At 46.1% G+C, this 27,269-nt stretch overlaps 1 protein-coding gene across 2 annotated transcripts in view; it reads right to left on the bottom strand.

The window, feature by feature from the left end:
* The window catches only part of LOC147700450 (pregnancy-specific beta-1-glycoprotein 7-like), a 225,266-nt gene that overhangs the window by 8,876 nt on the left and 189,121 nt on the right, over nucleotides 1-27,269 (bottom strand). The gene's annotated exons all lie outside the window — the stretch shown is intronic.

Here is a 27,269-nt window from a genome sequence, read left to right as displayed (position 1 = left end):
CAGAAGCTGTTTGTAGCAAGACACAAAAAAGCATTCTTTGCAAGGGTGACGTTCCAGTCCTGATGCACAGGATCAGAAATGTGGTCAATTAAATATGGGAATGAAATTTGCTTATACAGAAACGTTTCCAGGATACTAACGTTTCTGCCTTTTATTAAAAAAAAAATGCCTAGGAGGAGCTGCAGGGCATGTCTGGGCGGGGTACCAAAGAACGATAAATGAACGTGTAGATCTGTGGGTACTCCTCATTCAATGCCACCCTGGACACGGAGACATGTTTACTACTGGCAAGAAAAGGAATACAAGTGCAGAGGAAAGGAGAGGGGGCCACCGTGCGGGGAGCAACTCTGTGATTCTGTGGCCAGCTTGAATTTTCCTCCAATTGTTAGCGGAAACTTATACCATCTTTAGCGTTGCATGTTATTTAACAGCTGCCTTCAGATTAAGGAAGAAAAGAACACCTAGGAAAGCCTTATTTTAATCTAATTTTAAATCTGGTTTTATCTGTAGTTTTAATTATTGTAATTATGTGATTATGTGGAAAAATGAATTTAATAACTCATGTTATAACTTAGTAATCAAATCTATTAATGTTTTAAAAATTGTATTTGTATTGCATTTTGTCCTTTTATGATTTTAACAAAAATCGAATAAAGTGTATTTTGACTGACTAACTCTGTGACCCCCCTCTATAATGTTCCATGAAATACAAAAACATTTGCCTGCAAAATGTCTGCACTGGACTCTCACACATTAACCACATTAAAATAAATTAAAGGGTGGACCAGCGAAGGGTGTGCTGATGTTTTGTTAGAGCTGAAAGTAAATTAAAAAAAAGGTTTTATTAAAAAAATAAACTGTATTTAAAACAATCTGTTTAGGAACTATTGAAAGTCATCAGATCAAGACTGCAGAACAGATCAGGGGCCCCCCTAAAACGCTGCGGCCCGGGCCAGCGCCCACTTTGCCCATGCCTTGAAACGTCCCTGCAGGCTTAGAAACCATAAGGAAGCTTGAGGAGGTCACATGTTCAATCCAGTGTGACCTCTAAATAACTTCCCCCAACAACTGCTCTGCACAGAATACACTCTGGGGCAGATTGCCAGTACGTCAATTTTTGTGACGCACTGGCAGCGCATTTCTCTGCCCCATATTTACAAGGACAGGAAAAACCAGCCACGCTGCATGGCTTTTCCTTATTTTGTATATACGGCCCCTTTACATGCAGCACTTTGCGTGAAAGGGGCGTTCCAAGGGTGTTGCTGTGGGTGTTCCCACGCAACATCCATGGAGCCAGACACATTTCCAGATTTATGAGGACTCGTAAACATGGAAATGAGTCAGTATGCTATGCCACCCTAGGGGTGCATTCTACAGGGCACATTGAAAGAGGAAAATGCCTGTAGTGATTGTTTTTGTGCAGGAAGGGGCCCCTTCCGGCACTAAACCATCTCCCCATGACGCAGGCATCCTTGCACCAGGGTGCAAGGGGGCCTGCGCCGGCGCATAGCAGCTGTTTGTGCGCCAGCGCAGGGGAGAGCACAAGAATGCGATATATCATTGTAAATATGTTGGGGCATATTTACAATAACTGGCGCATCCCTGCATATCAGCAGGGATGCGCCAGTTATTGTGCGCCACAGCTCCGCCATCATGGATGCGCCGCATTTACAATGCGGCGCACCATTGAACAAAAACGGCACAGATGCGTGACGCACCTGTGCCGTAAAAGTGGCGCATCGCTGGAATTGCGTCACAAGCGCGACGCAGCTCCAGGAATGTTCTGGGGGCCCTATCTAGTTAATGCTGTGTCAATCCTTATGCCTGCTTCAGGCAGGCGCAGGGCTTTGAGGCAGCATGGGCCTAAAAGTGACTGAGTGAAATTATGTAGATTTCACTCAGCCACTTTTAGGAGGCGTTCCTGCGCCGGAACCCCCCCACCCTGAGCAGGAACGCCTACATGTGGCACAGGGTTTTACAACATGACGCATCTACCAGATGCGTCAAGTTGTAAGTACCCCGCACCATGGTGCAGGATTTGCGCCACCGCTGCGTCACAAAAGTGATGCAACAGCGGTGTAAATGAGGCGCAAGGAGCTTGTAAATCTGCCCCCCAATATTCCTTTGCTCTGAACGTGCTGCAGAGTGGCGCAGCCAAAGGGCTTGTGGTGCCGCAATCAATCAATCAATCAATCATGAAATTTGTAGAGCACACTATTCACCCGTGAGGGTTTAATGCGCTGGGGGGTGCTGCTACTGCTCGAATAGTCAGGTCTTGAGTAGCCTCCTGAAGGTTAGTAGGTCTTGGTTCTGCCGTAGGAGGATAGGGGGGTGTTCCAGGTCTTGGCAGCGAGGTAGGAGAACGATCTGCCGCCGGAGGTCCCTCTTTGGATGCGGGGGACGGCAGGGAGGGAGCGGTCGGCAGAGCGGAGCTTGCGGTTGGTGGTGTAGGTGAGACGTCTGTTCAGGTAGGCTGGTCCAGTGTCGTGGAGTGCTTTGTGTGCGGAGCTTGAAGGTGATCCTCTTGTTGACGCGCATCCATTGCAGGTCTCTCAGGTGGGGGGTGATGTGGCTGTGTTGGGGGATGTCCCGGATCAGCCGGGCAGAGGCGTTCTGAATGCGTTGCAGTCGTTTTAGCAGTTTGGCCGGGGTTCCCGCATAGAGGGCGTTTCCGTAGTCCAGCCTGCTGCTGACGACGGCCTGGGTGACAGTTCTTCTTTTGTCGGTGGGGATCCACTTGTAGATCGTGCGGAGCATGCGGAGGGTGTTGAAGCAGGAGGATGAGAGGACATTGACTTGCTTGGTCATGGAGAGCGGTGGGTTGAGGATGGATCTCAGGTTTCGTGCATGGTCCGTGGGTGTCGGTGCTGCTCCCAGGGCGGTCGGCCACCAGGAGTTGTCCCAGGCTGAGGGGGTGGAGCCTAGGATAAGGACCTCCATTGTGTCCGAGTTCAGCTTCAGACGGCTGCTCTTCATCCATTCGGTGACAGCTTTCATTCCTTCAAGGAGGTTGGTTTTGGCAGTGAGGGGATCATTGGTGAGGGAGAAGATCAGCTGTGCGTCGTCTGCGTAGGAGATGATGTTGAGGTCATGCAGTCTGGCGATGTGGGCGAGCAGGTCCATGAAGATGTTGAACAATGTCGGGCTGAGAGATGATCCTTGGGGTACGCCGCAGATGATCGTGGAGGCTTCGGAATGGAAGGGGGGAGGCGGAGGCTCTGGGTTCTGCCTGAGAGGAAGGAGGTGGTCCATTCCAGGGCCTTGTCTCAGATCCCTGCGTTGTGGAGGTGTGTGCGTAGGGTGCGGTGGCAGACAGTGTCGGAGGCGGCTGATAGGTCCAGGAGGACGAGGGCCGCGGTTTCGCCATTATCCAGCAGGGCCATGAGGTCATCTGTGGCGGCGATGAGGGCAGTTTTAGTACTATGGTTGCTGCGGAACCTGGACTGGGACGGGACCAGGATAGTGTTCTCCTCGAGGTAGCGGGTCAGCTGTTTGTTGACAGTTTTCTCGATGACCTTCATCAAGAACAGGAGCAATGAGGTCGGCCGGAAGTTCTCGAGGTCCCTTGGATCTGCCTTGGGTTTCTTGAGCAAGGCTTTGATTTCAGCGTGCTTCCAGCTCTCCGGAAAGGTTGCGGTCTCGAAGGAGATGTTGATGACCTTGCAGAGATGGGGTGCGATGGTTGTGCTGGCTTTGTTGAAGATGTGGTGTGGGCACGGGTCATATGGGGAGCCGGAGTGGATGGTGTTCATAATTTTGATGGTGTGGTCGTCGTTGATGTTAGTCCATGTGAACAGGGGGTCGCTGTGGGTGGTGGCCGTGGGGTCTGAGGTGTTGTTGGCTGTTGGGGTGGTCAGGTTGTCGAAGCTGTCGTGGATGTCTGCGATCTTGCGTTGGAGGAAGGTGACAAGGGAGTTGCACAGGTCTTGCAATGGAGGGATGTTGTTGGTGTTGGAGCTGGGGTTGGAGAGTTCCTCACGATGTTGAAGAGCTCTTTGCTGTTGTGCATGTTGTTGTTGAGGCGGTCCTTGAAGGAGGCCCTTTTGGCGGCTCTGATGAGGTGATGGTGTTGGCGCATGGCCTTCTTGTGGGCTGCTTGGTTCTCCGGTGTCTGTTCACGGTGCCATTTCTTCTCTAGCTTTCGGCAGGTTTGCTTGGAGGCCTGGAGGTCCGCGGAGAACCAGTTAACTTTCTTGTTGGTGCGTGTGTTAGAGGGTTTCTTGATGGGGGCAAGAGTGTTGGCGCAGTCATTGATCCAGCACCTGAGGTTGCTGGAGGCGTCATCAGGGTCGGTGGGGTCGGCGGGAGGGCTACAGGCGAGGGCGGTATATAGTAGCTGGTCTTCGATGATTTTGCTCCAGCTGCGGTGGGGGATCTGTTGGGTGTGGTGGTGAATGGTGGGTTTCCGGAAGGTGAAGTGGATGCAGCGATGGTTGGTCCAGTGGAGTTCGGTGGTGTGGCTGAAGGAGCCGTGGGAGCTTGCGGAGAAGATGGGGTCAAGTGTATGGCCGGCGAAATGTGTGGACGTTAAGACGAGCTGTCTAAGTCTGAGGTTGGCGAGGTTGTCAATCAGGGTGGTGGAGTTGGTGTCCTTGTTGTTCTCGAGGTGGAAGTTCAGGTCCCCGAGGAGGATGTAGTCCGTGGAGGCGAGGGCGTGCATGCTGACGAAGTCGGCGATGGAGATGCTGAACTGAGGCCGGAGTCCGGGGGGTCTGTAGATCAGAGTTTCTCTGAGGGTGATGTTGGGATCAGTGTGGATTTGGAAATGCAGGTGTTCAGCGGTGCTGAGCGTGTCGTCGGAGTTGGTCGAGACCTTGAGGATGGACTTGTGGACGATGGCGATTCCACCTCCTACTCTGTTGGTGCAGTTTCTGCGGGTGATCTTGTAGCCGTCCGGGATGGCAATGGTGATGTCCGCTGCAGAGGACTCGTTCATTCAGGTCTCTGTCAGGAAGGCAACGTCCGGGGAGGATGTGTTGAGCAGGTCCCATAGTTCTACGGCGTGTTTGCCTGAGGAGCGGGTGTTCAGTAGTATGCATCTGAGGTGGTTGCATCCTGTTGTGGTGGGTGGGTTGGTGGCTTGGAGGCTGGTGAAGCAGCAGCTCTGGCAGGAGAAGGGTCCTTTGGTGTGCTTTGGGGTGGCCAGAAAGCAGGTGTGTGATTGTCCGGTGTTGAGTGCATGGAGGGTGCTGGCATCGTAGTGGTGTCAGGCGTTGTGGTGTTCGTGTGAGCCAGGGGGTCTGGCGTTGGACACGGTCCAGGCGCGGACAGGCGCAGACGGGCTTCCCTTAGTCACGCCAGCGGCACGGCCACGTAGCTGCCACCATATAAGGGAAGGTGGGAGGGAGGAGCAGCTGGGAGTGGGAAACGGGGCGGTGAATGGGCGATAGGGGGCGGGGACGTAGGGGATGCAGCGGTGGGATAAAAAACAAAGGGGAGAGCGGGCGGGGGTACAGAAGGCAAACGAGGGCACAATCAGGGCAAACGGGGATGAAAAATCACAATATGTACACAAAGGACAATGCAATAGAGACTAATCAGCAAAATGCAGGCAGAAGCACAATCACGACACAGGGGGGCAGAGTGAGCACAAGGCTCGAACCTGAGCAGCGGCAGCAGGGGGCCAAAGGCAGCGGCACGGAGGTGGTGCTGTGCGGCGTGGAGAGCGACCAGGGCCGGACTGGGAACCAAAACTGGCCCTGGCAAAGTGCTCGGCCGCCCCCCCCCGCACCCCCCACCCCCTCCCCCCCGCCGCGGGGGGTTGGGGGTGCCGCCGAGCTCTTTGCCAGGTCCGTTTTTTTGCCGATTTTGTTACAGGGACGATTTTGCAGCAAAAAACTGCCCTGTAACAAAAACGGCCCCTTAGGCCCAAAACCGGCCCCCACCCGTGCGGCGCACCTGGGGATTGCCCGGTGCCCGCTAAGGCCAGTCCGGCCCTGGGAGCGACCTGCCTGATGACAGGGTCAAGTGTTGCAGCGGCCAAGGTCAAGGACCGCAGCGGCACCTTCTTGAAAATCTGCCCCTCTGTGTCCTGTGGGAGGGGGTGTTGCATGAATATGAGTTGAGAAGAACTTTAGGAGGCAAACAGCACTTCTACCTTTCTTTATTCCACCTATAGTACAGCACAGATCCGCACAGCTCTAACCCTAACAACAGTACAGCACAACTCCAACCCCACCATCAGAACAGCACAGCTCCAACCCCACAATCAGTACAGCACAAATCAGCACAGTTCTAACCCGGCCAACAGGCAGCTCCTTTCCTCATCACCCCGTGTTCTACTGTTGCCATGGTACCGTCACTGAGCCAATGACACTCCAGGCCAGCAGATTACAGCACATCATCCTCCTAATCTTCACACCTAGGGGGGCTGGAGACTGTGGGGAAAGCTCATCTGGAGGCTATGAGACCTAAGGGGAACCTTCGGGACAAGGTGAAGAGTAGTGACTTGAGATTGTCACGGAGACACCAGAGCTTGGGTACTCGCAAACGTTTACCCGGGTTGCCACAAAGTATGTTCTATGGTGTGACCGAGGGCCACAATGATGGGGTGGTGCATGGGGGTTGTAAAGTGGGTGTAAGGGAAACAAAGTATGTATTTTGTGGGGGCAGTGTGTCATGGAAGTATTTTGAGGGCTTTATTCCATACTGCCCTCTAAATTAAGCCCCTAGTCTCTATAGGAGTCATACACTTGGCAATGCTGTGTAATGCTGTATCTGAGTCACTGTCCCTCTTCTGCACATAGAGCAGGAGAGAGACAGGGCCTTCTCTGCTTGCTGTCAGTTCCCCAGCTGAGTCAAGTGTACAAAGGAAGTAACTTCATTATTCAATTAGAGTAAAATAGAATTTGGAGTGGTGTGGCTCACTGGTTGTAGGCGGCAGACCCGAAAGCAGAGAACAGCCCGGGACCAGGGTTCAATTCCCGACGCGGCAGGGTCGTGGACCGGGGTCAGCGGACTCGATAATTCTCGCCTCGGTGCCTACTCTAACCAGGGATCACACTCGGCAACTCTGGGCATTAACTTGCCTCATCTCTACAACGGCCCCCCACATTCGCCGGGGATGCCTGGTTTCACCTTGGAGATACCCAGTAGGGACCATCTCACAGGGATAGCCAGGACGGGTTCCCCAGCGGTCTACAGCGCCACAACGCCTCAGGGCAGCAGTGCGCTTTACAAGACCTCATACAGACATACATACAGACAGACAATGCACAACCAGAAAAAATGGAAACAATCCTGGCTTCCATCTTGACAATTGACAATCGTTTTATTTCACTTTGCCTCCATTTTCTTCATTATGGCATAAAAGTGCACCTTGAAATACATGAGTGCAGAATGTTCACTGTATAAAACCTTCGTAAGGGTTTGATATCATAAACTATAATGTTTAATCAGGCACATTAACATTTCAGGCCACCCAGCAGGGGCGGCTACTCCGCAAAGGCGGAGGGGCATCGCCCAACTGCTTTTAGCAACGCAAAAAACGAAAAATAAAATGATATTGACACGCTGTTATTATCATTGTATTTTTCCATGCTGAGGCAGTTCGGCGGGCGGGGCAAGGCGGCTCATAGAGTGGTTGGGACACTCTCTAAACGTGCATGATGGACTTCGTCAGCCCGCATGCCCTCCCCTCCGCTGACTACATCCTCCTGGGGGACATCAACTTCCACCTGGAGAACAACAACGACCGCAACACCATCACCCTGCTCGACAACCTCGCCAACCTCGGACTCAAGCAGCTGGTGTCCACCCCCACCCACCTCGCCGGACACACACTCGACGCCGTCTTCTCATCCAGCAAAGACATCCCCTTCAGCCACGCCACTAGACTCCACTGGACGGACCACAGCTGCGTCCACTTCACCTTCAGAAGAACGACGATCCACCACCACCAGCAACAGGTTGCTCGAAGAAGCTGGAACAAGATCACAGCCGACCAGCTCGCCGCTTCCCTGAGCCAGCACCCTCCCGCCAGCTCAGCGAACCCCAGCCAGGCCGCCGACAACCTCACGAAGTGGATCAGCAACTGCGCGGACGAACTCGCCCCACTGAGGACCCCGCCCAGCAGACCCGGCAGCAAGAAGGCCCCATGGTTCACCGACGAACTCAAGAGCTCCAAGAAGAACTGCCGAGCCCTCGAGAAAGCCTGGAGAAGAGAACCAACACCGGACAACATGACCACCCTCAAGCTTGCCACCCGGAAGCACCACCAACTGATCCGCGCCACCAAGAAAACTGCATTCAAGGACCGGCTGGACAACAACGCACACAACTGCAAGGAACTCTTCAACATCGTGAAAGAGCTCTCCAACCCCAACGCCGGAAACAACGACATCACCCCATCGCAAGACCTCTGCAACTCCCTCGCCTCCTACTTCCACAACAAGATCGCAGACATACACAACAGCTTCAGCACTCAACCGACGCACGCCACGACCGAACCACCTCCCCCCACCACCACCCTCTGCGCCTGGACTCCGATCAGCACCGAAGACACCGTCCACATGATGAACTCCATCCACTCCGGATCTCCGACCGACCCCTGCCCTCACCACGTCTTCAACAAGGCCGACGCTGTCATCGCACCCCACCTGCGGGACATCATCAACACCTCCTTCGATACCGACACCTTGCCGGAGAGCTGGAAGCACGCCGAACTCAGCGCTTTACTAAAGAAACCAACAGCGGACCCCACCGAACTCAAGAATTACCGCCCCATCTCGCTCCTCCCGTTTCCAGCCAAAGTCATCGAGAAGACCCTCAACAAACAGCTGGCCGCCTTCCTCGAGACAAATGGATCCCTCGACCCCTCACAGTCTGGCTTCCGAGCCAACCACAGCACCGAGACCGCCCTCATCGCTGCCACCGATGACATCCGAGCCCTGATGGACAACGGAGAAACAGCGGCCCTCATCCTCCTAGACCTCTCCGCGGCATTCGACACTGTCTGCCACCGCACCCTAGTGCAGCGCCTCAGCAACGTCGGAATCCAGGAGAAGGCACTGGAATGGATCATCTCCTTCCTCGACGGAAGAACACAGAGAGTCCGTCTACCACCGTACAAGTCAGAGGCCACCGAAGTCATCTGCGGCGTCCCTCAAGGATCCTCGCTGAGCCCCACCCTCTTCAACGTCTACATGTGCCCCCTCGTGGCCATCGCACGCCAACACAACCTCAACATCATCTCCTACGCTGACGACACCCAGCTGATCCTCTCCCTGACCAACGACCCCGCAGCCGTCAGAGCCAACCTTCACGAAGGGATGAAAGACGTAGCCGAGTGGATGACGACCAGCCGCCTGAAACTGAACTCAGACAAGACGGAAGTCCTCATCCTGGGCTCCTCGCCCTCCGCCTGGGACGACTCCTGGTGGCCCCCCGCCCTGGGCACCGCACCCAAACCAACAGACCACGCACGCAACCTGAGCTTCATCCTGGACTCCTCCCTCTCCATGACCAGACAAGTCAACGCCGTCTCCTCGTCGTGCTTCAACATCCTGCGCATGCTACGGAAGATCTTCCGGTGGATCCCCACCGAGACCAGGAAGACGGTCACCCTGGCCCTCGTCACCAGCCGACTGGACTACGGCAACGCCCTCTACGCCGGAACCACCGCCAAGCTCCAGAAGAGACTCCAGCGGATCCAGAACACCTCAGCCAGACTCATCCTCGACATCCCACGACACAGCCACATCTCCGGACATCTGAGAGACCTGCATTGGCTCCCCGTCAACAAAAGAATCACCTTCCGGCTCCTCACCCACGCACACAAAGCCCTACACGATCAAGGCCCGAGCTACCTCAACAACCGCATCAACTTCTACGCTCCCAAACGCCATCCCCGATCAGCCAGTCACGCCCTCGCCGCCGTCCCCCGCATCCGAAGAACGACAACAGGAGGAAGGTCCTTCTCCTACCTGGCCGCCAAGACCTGGAACTCCCTCCCGACCGACCTGCGCCTGACCCAAGACCACCTCTCCTTCAGGAAGAAGCTCAAGACCTGGCTGTTCGAGCAGTAGCAGCACCCCCCCCTCTCCCCCCCCCCCCCAAGCGCATTGAGACCCTCCGGGTAAGTAGTGCGCTCTATAAATGTCCTTGATTGATTGATTGATTGATTGGCCGTCCGTCTTGGGCCGGCCAGTCATGTGCACTTTGCATGTTCTCCGCTAGGCTGTCACGGTGACAGCAGCGTTGTGATTGGCTTAGGGGAGCTTGTGGACTTCCTGCTTCTGTCCCTGAACTCGTCTGAACGGAAGCGGAGGAGAGACGTGACCGCCCAAAGAGGTGAGTGATTTTTTCTACACACCACCCCCCTTCCCCTCACCGTGATCAGTGCCAGCCGCCACTGTCATCCAGAGGGGTCAGAGTGGTCCAGAGGGGTCCAAACAACAATTAAATTGTCTCTTCGTTGACTATTGACATTGGTGTTAGGGTGTGATGAGGCACAAATGTTTGAAAACGATCACTTTTAGAAAAAAACTTCTCAATGCTCTGATGGTGTCTGCTGTACTAACTAAGGCAAAACGCTTCAGCACGTTAATGAAAAACAGTTTTTTAATTATATTTTTACACATTTGTTGCATGTTGTCTTTAAAAATGAAGGGGTTCCTAAAGTTAAATGTTGCAGAACACCTTCTTTGCTTCTTTTCTTCTGTGTCAGTTAACCTGTATAGGTGCTTGCCTGTTTATTTAACTTTGTCAACTAATCAGCAGTCCCGTGCTGCTGGTCACCAGGGGCCGCATGTGATGGTCAGGCGGCACCGGGCTGTACGTTGAGTATCACTGCACTACAGTGAGTCTACATAGTGGTAGTATGTCAGACACCACTGGTGAGGGGGGTGGTGGGGTGGAGATAGGCTCTTGGGGCCCAATTCACAGAATGAACTTAAGACTCAATCCTAAACTTACTACTATTTTGGTATTCACAGAATGAAATTACTACTTTTGGTATTCACAGAAGTTAGGATTTTGTCTTAAGTTTGTCTTAAGTCTGTCTTAAGTCTGTCTTAAGACAAACTTAAGACAAAATCCTAACTTCTGTGAATACCAAAAGTAGTAAGTTCATTCTGTGAATGCAAAAAGTGTAAGTAAGTTTAGGATTGAGTCTTAAGTTCATTCTGTGAATCGGGCTCTTGGGCTTCAACTGTAGGACTAAAGTCGTTTACCACCTAGGTCCTACTACGGCTTTGCCAACTGGGCCAAGTATAACCCTTTCCATACTTCCCTCTCAGGGCTCGAGCTCAGAACTCTCATTTTACCAACAGATCCAATAAAGTGAATGTCCAGCCCAGAGCATGTCTTTGCAAGAAGAGCACACTTTAATTATACATTTGTCCTAAATACCACACACTTCAATACGCATATACAATTTAAGTCCCTCTGGGCACTATCTGCTGTAGATGCTACACCCACTGTGCTCCCTCTCTGTCCCCTTCCTAGGTCTGTCCAGTGGTTGTGGGTTTCCCCCTCTCTCGTGGGTCAGGAATAGGGTGACCTAGTCTCAGTCCAATCACCCACAGTTTACAGGAGCTCTCAGTCTGAAGTTTACTCTTTGGTGGGAAGTAAGAGTTCCCTCAGAGTCTTTTCAGGCCTCCCTTACACTCCGGCAGTGCTCCAATGCACTTGAAGAGCTGCGGGCACCAGCAGTCTCAGAGCTGGACTGTATTCAGCAGTGCCCGCCTGGCCTTTCTTCTTGGTTGCTGCGACTAGAGCAGCTCATTCAGTTCCTTGGTGATTGGCCGCCCAGAGGTACACGTGGTCCCAGCTGGACTGTACCTCTGTGCAATCAGCACTTGGGGCCCGCATCCCGAGTGGCTATGCAGTAGGTGTAAACCCTGATTGGACATGCAGCCAGTGGCGCCTAGCACAGATAAGTGTAGTGAGGCAGTGAGGCGGGGCGGGGCGAGGCGGGGTGGGTGGTAGTGGAATTTGACATATGACAGGGTAGCGAAAAAGTAAATAAATAAATAAAACGACTTACCTTGCGCTCGGCGATGCAGCAAGTGGTTTCATTTATTTATTTATTTACTTGTCACTATCCAGTCATGTCGAATGTCACTACCCCTCACCCCGCCCCGCTTCCCCACCATGCTTACCTGTGCGAGCAACGACTGCATTCAGCACTTCAGCAGCTGTTGCCCCACACAAGCTTTCAGTGCATTGCCAGATGCAACCCTGTGTGGCCCTTCAGCAATTCAGCACATAGAACCCCACACGCCCCTTCAGCACATCAGCAGATACAACCCCACACAACCCTTCAGCACATCAGCAGATGCAGCCCCACACAGGCCTTCAGCACATCAGCAGGGTGCAGCCCTACACGCCCCTTCAGCACATCAGCAGATGCAGCCCCACACGGGCCTTCAGCACATCAGCACATGCAGCCCCACACGGGCCTTCAGCACATCAGCACATGCAGCCCCACACGGGCCTTCAGCACATCAGCACATGCAGCCCCACATGGGCCTTCAGCACATCAGCAGATGCAGCGCTACATGGCAGGTCTTCAGCACATCAGCAGATGGAGCCCCACATGGGCCTTCAGTACATCAGAAGATGCACCCAAGACGGGCCTTCAGCATATCTGTAGATGCAGCTTCACACAGGCCTTCAGCACATCAGCAGATGTAGCCCCAAACGGGCCTTCAGCACATCAGAATGCATCAGCTGCATAACGAAACAAAAGAAGTGCCGAAAAAAGGAACAGACGTGCAGAAAAAGGCAAGATGGGCGCAGAAAGAGACAAAAGGGGTGCAAAAAGAAGCGAGAGGTGCAGAAAAAGCAAAAGAAGTGCAGAAAGAAGGAACAGAGGTGCAGAAAGAGGCAAGAGAGGTGCAGAAAGAATCAAGAGAGGTGCAGAAAGAGGGAAGAGGGGTGCGGGAAGAGGGGTACAGAAAGAAGCAAGAGAGGTACAGAAAGAAAAAAAGAAGTGCAGACAGAGGGAACAGTGGTGCAGAAATAGTCAAGAGGGGTATAGAAAGAGGGAAAAGGGGTGAACAAAGGAGCAAGAGTTATTCAAACAGAAACAAAAGAAGTGCAGAAAGAAGGAACAGAGGTGCAGAAAGAGGCAAGAGGGGTACAGAAAGAGGGAAGAGGTGTATGAAAGAGGCACAAGGGGTGCAGAAAGAAGCAAGAGAGGTGCAGAAAGAGGCAACAGAGGTGCAGAAAGAGGGAAAAGGGGTGGAGAAAGAGACAAGAGTAGTGCATACAAAAGCAACAGACATGCAGAAAGGGGGAAGAGGGGTAGATAAAAAGGCAAGAGTGGTGCAGAAAGAAGCAAGAGAGGTTCAGAAGGAAACAAAAGAAGTTCAGAAAGAAGGAACAGAGTTGCAGAAAGAGGCAGGAGGGGTACAGAAAGAGGGACAAGTAGTGCAAACAGAGGCAAGAGAGGTACAGAATGAGGCAAGAGGGGTGCAAAAATAAGCAAGTGAGGTGCAGAAAGAGGCAAAAGAGATACAGAAAGAAGCAAGAGTGGCTTGCACACCATTAGTACCAATTTAACACTCACATTTAGCAATAAGTAACAGGGGACCATTCTATGTTTGCAAAGGACCTTTCACCACGCTGTAACACTTGTCGCTGCATTTTTGGTAACGTTTGAGCCGTTTGAGCTACAAACAAGGCTTTTTTTGTTCAAATCTGCAGATTAAGCAGCAAATGATGGATTATGTGGCTAATGCGGAAGATGTATAACTGTGCGAAAGTCGGTGCAGCCAAACAGTCACATAATTCCAGTGGCCCTTCTCATAACTATGACTAGTTCTAGAAGTGCTCCTCAGTGAATCCTTCTCTTTTTTGTCTCATTGAGTTCATAGTTTAGCTTCTATGGAAACGAGGAAGGCTAAACCTGAGGTTACCACTCCACAACACAGACTACCATACCACATAATTACTCTCCATAACACATAATCCCACTCCACATAATTCCAATACACTAAATACCACGTACTTTCTATCCACATAATTTAACAGCACAACATACCACATAATTCCACTACACACAACCTACATCCACTCCACTCCAAAAAACATTAGTAAAAAATGTTTATATTTACAACGCTAATAGCTCTGCAAATGCGAGACCTATTACATTACAAATGCTTCTTCAACTGGTAGTCGTGTTTGCAGAGGGGTGGAGAAAGGGTGCTGGGACTCCAACCAGCGCTCCGAAATTCTGCAGCATAGGAGTTACAGGAGGTACCAGGAGGGCTTCTTGGCCCCAAAGTCCCTCAGGAGTAAAGTGGACTTCATCCCCCAACCCGTAGTGTGCCAGGAGGCACGCTGCAAAGTGGTAGAGAAAGGGGGGGCATGGCCTCCGAAGACCTCTTAGCAATCCCACTGTGTGGGACTTACTGGAGGTAACAGGAGGGGTAGTTGGCCCCCAAGGACAACCTAGGGGGCCAACTACCCCTCCTGTTACCTCCAGTAAGTCCCACACAGCAGCTTTGGTAAATAGTCTTATCAGGCCACGCTTCCTTTAACCAGCAGTCTGCAAACATGCTCCCTGGCACGCTCTTCAATGGGGATTAATGTCCCATTCGCTGCTGGGGTTCTTAGGGGGCAACTAGCCAACCTGATGCCTCCAGTAAGCCCCAGATAGTGGGATTGCTGAGAGGTGGGCACAGGCCACGCCCCCTTTCTCTAACCGTGGGCGGAGAACTCCGCTCCGCCCGCGGAGTGTGCAGAGTTTTGCCTACTCCGCGTTCCGTGGAGAACGCGGAGTAGGCAAAACCCTGCACACTCTGCAGCGGAGCGGAGTTGGCTCACCGCCCGCCTCCCCCCTATTAAGATATATGTAAGCAGTAATTTAAAACAATTAAAAATGACTTACCTCTTTACCGCATTGTCCCCGGACTGTACTCCTCTTACGTGCAATTTTTGGATACTGCTTAAAAAAACGGCGCTTGTGCGCAGGCCCACGCATGAGCATTTATCGTGAGAACCACCTCTCGGCAATCCCACTGTGTTGGGCTTACTGGAGGTACCTGGTGGGCTAGTTGGCCCCCAGGGACCCTAAGGATCCAAGGGGACTTTATCCCCCAACTTAGAATGCGCCAGGAGGATCGTTTTCAAAGTGGTTCAGGGAGAGGACATGGCCTCCAGCGAGGTGCAGCTTTACTGTTTTCTTTTTTTGTTAGATGGGGGGCTGTGTGGTTCCCCTTTTCTTAATATTTTTGGGGGCCTGGGGACCCCATCCCCCAGGGCCTAACCCATTTTAAAAGAAATCATGTAAAAAAAAAGGGAAGGGGGCCATGCGGCCTCTCTCCCAAGGTTGATTTTGGCATTGGGGACCCATCCCCCGGGGCTTTGAGGAGGAGGGCCGTGTTGTCACCCTTCCCTGGGCCACTAATGGCCCCGGGGACACCTTCACCTGGGGTCTGCCCAGCCTTTCTTTTGGCCCAGGGACCCCATCCCCCAGGGCCAGGCCTCCAGTTTTGGACAAGGGGAGCTGCTGACATGCAGCTTCCTTTGTCTAAAAGCAATCTGCTTCGCTTCATTGAACATTGCCAGAGCAGGCCATGGGGGGGCCAAGCGGCTCCCTTCCTAACATGAAAACAGACAAGGGAAGTGCTGGTCCCCTGGGCCGGGGGGCCGCAACGGACCCCTGCAATTCAATAATAAGTGCCCCGGGGGGTGGTTGTCGGTGGGGCAGTGTGGGAGGGGCTCAAGCCCACCTACACATACTTTTTAGAATAGCCTCTGGGAGGTTGCAGTCCCCGGGGCTTGGGGGGCCTGCAAGGCCCCCCCCATAATTAAGTATAGCCCTGGGGAGGTGGCGGTCCCCGTGGTTTGGGGGGGCCTGCGAGGCCCCCCTAAATAAATAAAAGCCCGGGGAGGTGGCGGTCCCCGGGGCTTGGGGGAGCTTGTGGGCCCCCGCACCCTAATAAAACATGTGCCTCCGGGACCTGGCCCACCCAGGGGCTTAAAAAAAACAAAGCACAGGCGCCCGGACGTAGTTTTTAAAAAAAATGTCAGCCGTATTCGCGTACCCTGCACAAATCCCGTTAACAATATATATTTTTTAATGCTTTTTTGGGCCCTGGTGATCCCTGTGGGATCCCCTGAGCAGTCGTAGATGGTCAGGGTGTTTCCACCCTGCCCACTTTTCTTGTTTTTAATGTTTTTTTCTCCTTTTTTCTTTTAACTCGGTTTTACAAAGTCACAAGATAGCTGCCAACACTTCTTGTTTTAGAGTGTTGGCAGCCAATCAGAATGAAGCTTGTGCACGGGAGGGTACGCGAATCCTCCTCGGCCACCAGAAATCGATATTTTTAATTTTTTAATTTTTCAGGAACTACTGAACGGATTTTAAAACAAGAACGGTTTCTGAACCAAGAGCTACCTTTTTGCCAAATTTGGTGTAATTCCATTCAGCAGTTCGGGCTGCAGCTTTGTCTAAAGTTTCCTATGGAAATTAACATGGAGAAAACAAGTTTTGGTACCCTCCTTTTTTCTCGGCCTCCGCTCGATGAATCACCCCAAAACTTTCAAGAAAGGAGCTGACCTGAGCAAGCCACTAGTTTTGAAAATGTTGCGAAGATTCATCATACGGCGCCAAAGATATTGGCAAAAGAAAAAACGCTTTTTGAAAAGAAACAAGGTCATAAATATAACTACATACTGGCGACCGCCCGTAGGTAATTAATATATATATATATATGTAATCTGCTGGTGTAAAGCGGCTGGATGAAGGGATGAAATAAACGTGCAATAATTTAAAAAAAAATTGATTTCCAGGCAAAATTCGATTGAGTTATTAAACTCAATGTACAGGACTGATTGGAACAACTCCTATTGAACAAAGAGCACAAAAGCCTCTCCAGAATTCAACTTTTCGAAAATGAGGAATGCTGGGAATTGCAGTCCTGATGCACCACATCCAATGACAGAGATGGAGCACTATTTAAAACAGGTGGGAGAAAAAACCTGGGAACCATGCATCTGAGGAAAGCATTTTTGCTGAAACGTGTCATGCTTGCTTTTAAAGAATAAAAGGAACTTTCTGAAGCCCAGCTGTGTGTTCTGGTTTGTTGCAAAGGCAAACAAATGCTGTTTTCATATTTGCGCGCAGCCACAGCGTGCACAGAGCTCCATCCTTAAGTGTTCAGAGGTCAACAGTGGCAGTGGCTAGTAGTGGACTTTGGAGGTATCCAAAAACCTCAGGACTGCCGTGAGCCACTGGAGATTGGTAACCTGCTGAGAAGTCGGACCTTGACTTCAAGGTGAGGCGTGGATCACTGTACCTGCGCCTTCGGGTGTGATCTGCTGGTGTTATATATATATATATTCACTGAAATAACCAGAGGGTTCACACCCGTTATAGTTAGCTGGAAATTTTACTGACATAAAACCATTGAAATTCCCACGTTATAGTTAGTTGGACTCACTATAACTTGCGCGCCTGCAATGCACTGCTGATGGCGTCACATATTACATCACTCATGACATGGTCAGTGACATCACTCATGACATCACTGATGACACCATCCAGTGAATGTGTGTCTTTCTGAAAAATAAATATGTTTTATATATGTATATGTAAAGGTCGATGGAAGAATAAATGTTTAAATAAGTGTCTTAATGGATGTTTTAAAAAAAAAAATGATTGGTTAACTGGCTTATTAAGTGTATCTTAGTGAATACATATATTAGCGAGTATTGTTTAAATATTTAAATGTTTGTATCAGTGTTTCACTTTGTGTATAAGTGGCTGCATTGGTTGGTGAGTAGCTACATGTGTGTGTATATGGGTTATTACATGTTTTTTTAGTATCAGTATGAGTGTCTGTATGGTTTGGTGGGGGTATTACTTAGCACATAGATGCATCAATGACTGACTCACTGTTAGTATGTGTTTTGAAGACAGCATATGTGCAGGACTGTATGGGTGGATGAGTGTGTATATGTGTGTGTTAGTGAGTGAATGACTGTCTCACTAGTGTCTTTATCAGTAACTACATATGTTTTAATCTAGTATATGTGAGTATTGATGTATATAAGTGAGTATATGTGAGAGTGAGAGATTGTAAGAGTTCCTGTTTAAATAAGTATGTGTTTCTATAAGTGATTGTTTAAGAGAGTAAGTTTGTGCACGTTTCCTTAGAAGTAAGGTGGTTGTGTGTGTATAGCTGTATATGCAAATAAATGGATGTTCAATAGTTTATTTACATGTGTGAGTATGTGTGTGAGTAACTTTTGGATGACTGTCGGTGTGTAACAGGATGTATAGGTGTATCACTACATATGATGAGTGAGTATATGTATGAGTGACTATATAGAACTGTTGGTGAATGAGTGGATGTGTATATAGATGGTGGAATTACTGAATTGGTTGTTGTAACTGGTATGGCTATCTCCATTTTTTTGAAAATGTTAGTTTCTATTTTTAAATATGTGTTTCAAGGGTTACATTACACTGAAAGGAGGTCTGTCACTCTGTCACAAGGATGGTGTCATCAGTGATGTCATGAGTGATGTCACTGACCATGTCATGAGTGATGTAATATGTGACGTCATCAGCAGTGCATTGCAGCCGCGCAAGTTATAGTGAGTCCAACTAACTATAACGTGGGAATTTCAATGGTTTTATGTCAGTAAAATTTCCAGCTAACTATAACTGGTGTGAAACCTCTGTTTTTTTCAGTGAATTTAATAGGTTTTTTAAATGCTAATTCCTAACTATAACTGGTCTGAAACCTATGGTTTTTTCAGTGAATTTCATAGGTTTTTTAAATGCTAATTCCTAACTATAACTGGTGTGAAACCTATGGTTTTTTCAGTGAATTTCAAAGGTTTTTTAATAGCAAATTTATCTACCTATGTAATGTAATATTTTTTAAAATGAGTCCTATATTATATATTTATGTAATACTATTTTTTTATGTATATTCATATTTGTTTTTTTTACCCTGGAGCGCTCCTGGTGCGCGTACCGGTGAGCGCACCAGTGAGCGCAGTATTTCGACGCGCCCCTGTGCGCGTACCGGGGCGCGTCCCGTTAGCGCACTAAAAAAATAAATAAAAAATAATAATGAAGAAGTGAGCATAAAGAAAGGGGACAGAAAGAGTGGTGTAAAGAGAAAGAGAGCTAGAGGGAGGAACACAGAGGAACTGTGTAATAGATAGTAAAACAGATAAAAGGTGTTACAGGAAGTAACTGAGAAAAGGAAAGACATGGGGAGTGACAGGGAGAAAGGACAGAGAGAGAAAAGGAAGGAGTGACAGAAAGGGGCTGAGTGAACCAGAAAAGAAAGGAAAGTGAGGGAGTGTGGGTGAGCAGGAGGGCTGAAAGAAGTTGAATGTGGTAGGAAAGTAAGGAAAAGAGAAGTAAACATGGAGGATAAGAATAAGTGAGGGAAGCAGAGTAAGGAAACAGGGGTGAGGTAGGGTGAGAGAAAAGTAGTGAGGTTAAAGCAAAGGATGATGACAAACTACATTTTTTTAGTCACACTTACCATATAGATAATGTAAACTTAATTACATATTTTTTCTACACTTTGTATCTGTGAAAGAGTGAAGAAAAAATAAGTTATAATTAGTAAAATATATATTTTAAAATAAAAGAGACAGGTCAAGAGGTTAAAAATCATAAAAGTGTAGTAAGAAATAAAGCAAGAGTGAAGGATACAGAAAGGGAAATAAAGTAATGTAGAAGGACAAAAAGAGGGAAAAAGAAATAGAAGAAGAGCAAACTACTAAGAGTAAGGCAGATAAATTCAGTGACAGAGAGGAAGACAAGATGAGAGAAATGAAGTGAAGGTAAGTAAGAGACTAAAAGAAAGTGAGTTAGCAAAACTAAATCAGAAAAGAGGAGTAAGTAAAAGGGGAATGAGTGAGAGGGAGAGGAGTCTGATTGAGGATCCATTTATAAGAAAGAGGAATGGAAGATGACTGAGAGTGAGTGAAGGGGAGTCACAGAATGAAGGGATGAAGGGAGTGAGGATAATATAGAAGGATTGACAGAAAAGGAGTGAGGAAGTAAGTACACAGAGGGACTAAGGGAAGGAGTGAGTGAAGTGGAGTACAATGAGTGAGGAAAGGAAAATGAGTAAGGGAGCAAAAGAAGGAAAGAGAAGGGAAGAGGACTAAAGCAATGGTACTGAGAGAATGTGATTTGGTGATGAAACTAAAGAGAAGGATACTGAAAGATAGTAAATGCGGGGTAGTAACAGAACCGGAGTAAAAGAACTGGGGTGAAGAATGATGAGAGAGGAGCAGTGAAGTTGTTGTAATAGAAAAGATAGAAGGTAGATAAACACAAATGAGCATAACACTTGCAGAGTGAGAGACTGAGGACATAGAGGTAGTAAACGAAAAAAGAGGATAAAAGAAAGAAGCAAAGAAAGATAAGTGAGAGAGAATGGGTGAGTTATAGTGACAGAGTACGAAAAAAGAGATGAGTGAGTAAAGAGGAATTAGTAAAAGAGCAAAGGAGGAAAAGACGGAAAAGGGAAGTAAAGCAGAGAGACTGAAAACTGAAAAGTGGTGCAAGGGACAGAGGGGATGCAGACAGTTGAAATGGGATTGAGGGGTTGTGAAAGAAGTGGAGTAAAGGCACGGGGATGAAACAGAGTGAGAGAAAGGCAGTATGAGTGAGTAAAGAGAGCTGAAAAAGGGTGGAAAAAGGAAAGTGAGCGTGAGACAATGGGAATACAATATAAATTACACAAAACAAACTATAGAATAACTTCTACAACATGTTACATAGTTTATTTTTGCTGTTCTCAGAATATATTGAATTCCACTAAAAACAGTGAGTTCAAACTATTCATCATATGACAGCGGGGAAAATAAAAACACCATCTAAAAGATTGTGTTTAAAAAAAAACATATAAACTTACAAATCACATATTTACACTAATCTTTGATTCACTTACTTTCCCTTGAGGCCAAATAGTAGATAGTGAAGGTCCTTTTCATTGGAAAATACTCTGCTGTTCTCTCTAACTTCCATTTCATCGACTTTCTATAAAAAAAACTCTAAGAACATCTGAAATATGTCTCAATTTTTTCATTTCCTCCTTGTGTTAAGTTATGACTCTTTGCTCATTCCAACACTATTCCTTACGGCCAAATAGTGTCAGATTTATCAGTCTATTTTCAAACTCTGAAATTACCGTTTACCCGATGTTTTGAAAGAAAAGCTCATACAACATTTTCATAATGTTTAACTATTCATATTCCCATCTCTGGATCACTCATGTTCAACATTTCCTATAATACTGATATCACTTACTATGAGATCCACTTACAGTACCTATATGAGAACTGGATTTTTTATATTATGTTCATCACTTTTACTCACAATATAATTTTAAATAGCAGAGTAACTTTTATTAACTGCTCCCGTCTTCATAGGCCAATTACCTTTAGTTAAATTTCGGTTCTAAAAACACTAGGTAAGAATTTTTTAAGTCAAAAGGCAAACGTTGTTTGAAAGTCAAATGAGTATCATTACAGAAAGACCAACCTTTTCGACATTTTAAATAAGCTGTATAATGCCCTGATGTTGTTGAAGGACCGTCATGATAAATAATAGCTACAGTTACAAAGGTTCTTCCTGAAATTGATAACTGAGAAGCCACGAAATTTTTAATAGAAGTTGTCAATTTAGTTCCATCAGGTCTACATCATTGAAATATTAAAATGACATACTGTCCATAAGTTTGTATAAATAATGTGGACAGCATTGGACACTGACATTGGGAACAAACCATATTATGATCAGCTGCTTTAACTAGATTATTAAAAGACACTGATTTGCAGTCTGGTAAAGTCAAATATATAAATCTTTCAGTGTCTATTCTAGTACTACTTGATAAACTACAATTGTCGTAGTCATGCTGCCATTGATAAGAAAGCCTAAAAAGATTTTCTACATCTACACCTTCATCTTCCAATACACCAAACATATACATTAAAAATTCATGACAATCCTGCTGAATATTTTGTGAATTTTTTTTTGACCTGAACATATGTCTAAAAGATTTCAAATTTCTGAAACACTTTCTGTTTTTGCTCTATCACTGCTACATTTCTGAAACACAGAATTCAATAAACCGCAGAATCTTTGATCCCGATTTTCAACAATCTGTTCTTGTAAAGTTTTAAGAAAAAAAACAACATTAACCACTACATTAGCATAGCAGTTGACACCAGAACTGTTTTCAAACTGAAATCCAACAACATCTTCAACAGAATCCTTTTTCTTTCTGCTTACAATTACAGTTTCATCTACTTTTTGTCTTTTTGCTACTACCTCACTGCAATTATTCTCATTTCTTCTTTTTCGGCCTACCACACGTTTTTCAAACAGAGGATATTGAGGCAAATGTGGAGCATACTCTCTTCTTAACCTATTGTATTCTTTAACACAATCTAGATCTGCACAAATCTTTGTCTCATCACACTCAATCAAGTACAATCCTGATAAAGTTCTGACTCGTGATAATGCCACATATGCCATACCCTCTTTAAACACAGAACTTCCAATGTTCACCAAAGCACTATCTACACTTAAACCTTGAGATTTATGAATTGTCACCGCATATGCCAAACAGGAAACTGTTTTCGGCCAACATATAAGTCTTTTACAAGCAAAAATCTAGCAGAACAACGACTGATTTGTTGTACTTGCTCAATGCCATCAAATTTAATTTTTAAAAATTCAATTCCATCTCTTTTTCTGTAATTCACAATATCAACAACATGACCCATTGCTCCATTTACCAGACCTCTTTCAACATTTAAATTCCTTCTCAAAATGATACGACAATTTAAACACACATTCAGAGTCTTTTCAAAACCAGCTGTTTTAGATATACTCTTCTCTAATGAATCCAATTTTGTTTTCAAATTTTCTTACAAAATAATTGTTGCACCCATATGCTCTATTTTATCTATTGCTTCCAGTTTCACAATCTCTTCATTTTCTAACTTTAACATTTTGTTGTTGAAGATGGAGCATTCTTGCAGAGTTGGCATCAAACATATCCCAGATTTCTTCTCAGTAATTTTCTTAAAAATATTCTCTGGAAGAATGTTTTCATTTGGATACAAATTTGAAATTAATCGAGCATGTAAAGCTTCTTTCCCATGCTCACTTACTTTTCCGATTCTTACATCTTGTAGAATATTTTTATAATCTTCATCCTTTGCCTGTCGTATATCTTGAAGCAGTTCTGCATATTTGAAATGTAACCATATTTTAACGTTTCCAATGCTTCCGAAGGACTTCCTAGTATTTTCATGCGTGAGCATTTTAAACACTGGTTGTCCTTTTACTGGAGTCAACTGCAGTAGATCTCCAAAAACAATAATGTGCTTTCCTCCAAATAACACATCATACTCTGTTCTAAGAATTTCTTGCATTCTCAAATGCACAAAAGCAAGCATTAGATTTGAGACCATGCTTACTTCATCAATGATAAGAAGTTTCATTTTCTTCAGCACTCTGGAAACTTCAGAACACGCATCTCCAGATAGCTTGTTGTAATGCAATTTATTATCATGCTCAACTGGCAGCATCAGTAAACGATGTAGAGTAATCCCTTTAATGTTATGTGCTGCCAGTCCAGTTGGAGCGGTTACAACACAAGACAGCAGTGATTCAGTCCTTTTCTGCAGATATGTTGAAATGGCTTTAATCAGAAAACTTTTTCCTGTTCCCGCTTCTCCACTTACGTACAGTCGGACAGGCTTAAATGATGTACATGAGCACTCTTTTTTCTCATGTCTGAATCCATGTTCAATCTTTTCTGTGACTTCGTCATATATCTTTTTCTGCTCAACGTTTAGTTGCTTTACCAAATCTTTTAAGTTAACTACATCCTCTTGAGCTTTTTCCATAGCTCTTTCCACCTCATCCATGGCAGTTGCAGTTTCATTTTGGATAATAGGTCCTCCTAGTGGATCCTGACTCAATGAAGTAGAACTCTGACTGTCTTGAGAACTGTCTCTAGCAATCTCTTCAGCAATTGTGGCTTCTTGCTCTATTTCTTCGTTCAACATTTGCAGATAATTTGGAAAAACAGGACATTCTATGGTATCCTTGGTTGCATTAAAAGAGGCTTCATAACAGAGAAAATCTCCAAGTAGTTCCTCTTCTGTACGCCATGGCTTAAAGAGTTGCAAAAGAGCTAAATAGTAAAATTCTCTTTTGTCTGAAGATTCGCAACGCAATTTGCGATGATTAATCAAATGGCCTTTTCTCTGCTTCACTAGACATCCTTCATACCCAATGACAGCATATTTTCCATTATTGATATCTTCTGTGATGTTCCTCTTATAACTATAGTTTTGCAGAACTTCATACAAACAAGTGTTCTCAAGGTGAATACTTCTATTTGGATAGTATGTATCCAACATGTTTGTCTTCAAAATATCTGTACTGTTTGGTTCTTTCTCCGCCAAATACTCTATTTCTTGTACAGATTTCAAAACTCGGTTTTGTGTTGCAGCAAGACCTAGACTCACCCAAATGATTGTTCTTGATTTGGCATAGAGACTTGCTGATGATAACCGATCAGAACATTCATATGCTCCAATTTCTCGATGCGACAACATCTTCAGACTGAAACTGTATAATTTTTTACTTATACTCTTTTCATGTGAAATGTCCTCCCACATTTCCTTCAGTTCTGTCTTTTCTTTTTTTGTGATGTAAGACGTCACATATCGAGCCACAGCAATAGAGTTGTCAGCAACGAACTGAATATCAATGTTAGCATTCCACATGGACAAAATCACTGGGTTGTAGTCGTTAACCCTTTCGATGCTGATGACGAGCTCAGCTCGTCATCACCCACGGGTGTCGTGTGCTGATGACGAGCTGAGCTCGTCATGAACAATGGGCTCCTGCATTCCTCAGCACAGGGGGGGAAAATGGACAGCAGCCATGTGGTTAATATACTTGGACTCTTCATTTTTTTTTAAATTGTATGTATTTTTTGGTGATTTCCTTGTCACAGTATGTCGCAGAGAAGACATCAAATTATTTACTCTTCCTTTAGAAATCACTGGTCGTGGAAACGCGAAACGACATTTTGTGTAGAACTTATCCTTGTTTCTAAATTTTCGACGACAGTACTTTCCACAACGATGGGATTGAAAGCGTAAAACTTGTTGCCTTAAACTGTTTTCTTCAGTAGTTTTCGGAACAGCACATGTTGAATACTCTTCAATGAAACTCATCACTGTGTCATGCGAATCAGTTCCAAATTTGGGTGCATCTTTAATCCATAACAACATATGTATGTGAGGAGCACCTCTCGCTTGATACTCCTTCCTCCAAAAGAAATCCAAAACCTCTCCAAGGGGAGGATTTTTTTTATTGGTAATAAAGACATCATAGGTTCAAATCTATGATTAAAATATCTGCATACATTCACTGGATCCAAAGAACACAGTTCTCCAGGTGTTTTGAATTCTATATTTTGTATGTTTCCATTTGCCTCTCGTAGAAATTGAAGTAAGTCATCCCATGCATACTCAGCACAGCTAAGAGTGAGGAACCATGTAGGAGTTCCTAAGTTTCTTAGCATACATTTCAATTCCCCATGACGACGGAACCAATACTCGTTTGTTCCACGCTGACATGCCATGAGATTGATTAGCTGAGATTCCAAAATACTGTCTTGCAGATTGACTTTCTCCATAAAGTCCTTTGCCGAAACATTTTGCAGATGAGCTCCACTTTTCATTATATGATTAACTGCATAAGAAAGCACAGACAAGTCACTTTCATACAGTAGATGAAACAAATACGCAATGCATTGACGAAACCTTGGATCTTCAGCATATAATCTTAAAGTCCGGTATTCAGCTGCAGGAGTTTGAACTGGTCGATCGTCATATCGTCCACCTCGACCTGTTGGAAATAACTGTGGAAAACAACGAGCTTCCAAACTTTCTTCCCATACACTAATAGGACTTCCTTTTGCTGCTTTCATTTGAAACAAGTCAATTGCATTCCCCATTACTTCTTTGGAATGCAAAGGATGAAAAGTATAATGTTCATATATTTCTTCACTTCTAGACACATCAACTTTTTCAATTTGGCCGGCTGAACAATCACTGTCTTCTTCTGTAGCTGTTTCCTTTGCTCCAACACATATATGTTTGTAGTACTCATTGTTTTTGACCAAATACAACGTTGCCTTTTTGACTTTCCTAACATCCACTAAATCTAGCCAGATTTTCTTACTCTTTGTCGGAACCCCATTAACTAGAATAACCAGAGGTTCCTCTTCTACTCTTTCTACACCAATTGTATCAATATTTTTCTTGACATCTAGAGGCAAATAAACAACTCTTCCCTTTAATCCTCTTTGTAAATCTGTAGGAGGCAATTTCCCTATCTTAGGCTCCATGCGAACAATAGCCTGAAAAGGATGAACACATTGAATCAAAATAGATTCATAAGTATTTAAATCCATCAATTCAGAAGGAATATCTATCAACTGAAGATTATTATGAACAGCTCTAGCAGGCATTCTGTTTTCATTTAATTTTTTTAAACAATAATTACAAATACGCTGATCAAAACTCAAATCAAAAGAATTCTCCACCAACAAATAAGTTACAAAATCCTTCCATTCACTATTGTTTTCCATTTCACTTTTTGCATATAAATCAACTAACCTAGTCTGAATCTTATAATGAGTCCGTCGACAACACACACAAGTTAAATTAGGCCTTTCACTTGATTTCACCTTAAACTTGGTAATTTCCTCGTCAAACTTTTCTATACTTGAAATCTGTACATTGTCTTCCAAATTACCATCTATTACTATATTCATTTCTACACTGTCCTCTTTGTCCCCAAAATAACAAAACTCAATTTCTTCACAAATGCTCTTCACATCTAATTCAGATCCATGCAAAAGAGCACTGTTTAACTGTTTAAGCTTAAGTGCTGGACTTTTTGCATAATACAACCTTCTCACTAATTTCCTCACTTTATTATGATGCACTGCTAACATCCTAAAATGATGAAAAACACTCTTGACATACTTTTCTAGAAAGACAAGCCAGTGAAGGCCTATGCAAACCTGTGTTTTCTCTCACTCTGCAAGGATCTAACTCTTGCAACATCTTCATTTTCTGTTTTACACTTTTCTTACTATATATACGTAAGAAATTATGAAGCAAATCGATTGAATCCTGTCGCACACTACAAATACTACTACACTTCCATGTGTACACTGTACCCTTAGTACGTCTCCCTAAAACTTCATCAGCTAACACCTCTTCTACATCTCTAG

The sequence above is a fragment of the Lissotriton vulgaris genome, chromosome 8 (assembly GCF_964263255.1).
Source record: "Lissotriton vulgaris chromosome 8, aLisVul1.2, whole genome shotgun sequence".
Lineage (NCBI taxonomy): Eukaryota > Metazoa > Chordata > Amphibia > Caudata > Salamandridae > Lissotriton > Lissotriton vulgaris.
Note: the sequence above shows the minus strand (reverse complement) of the source record. Positions and strands in the feature narration are given on the sequence as shown.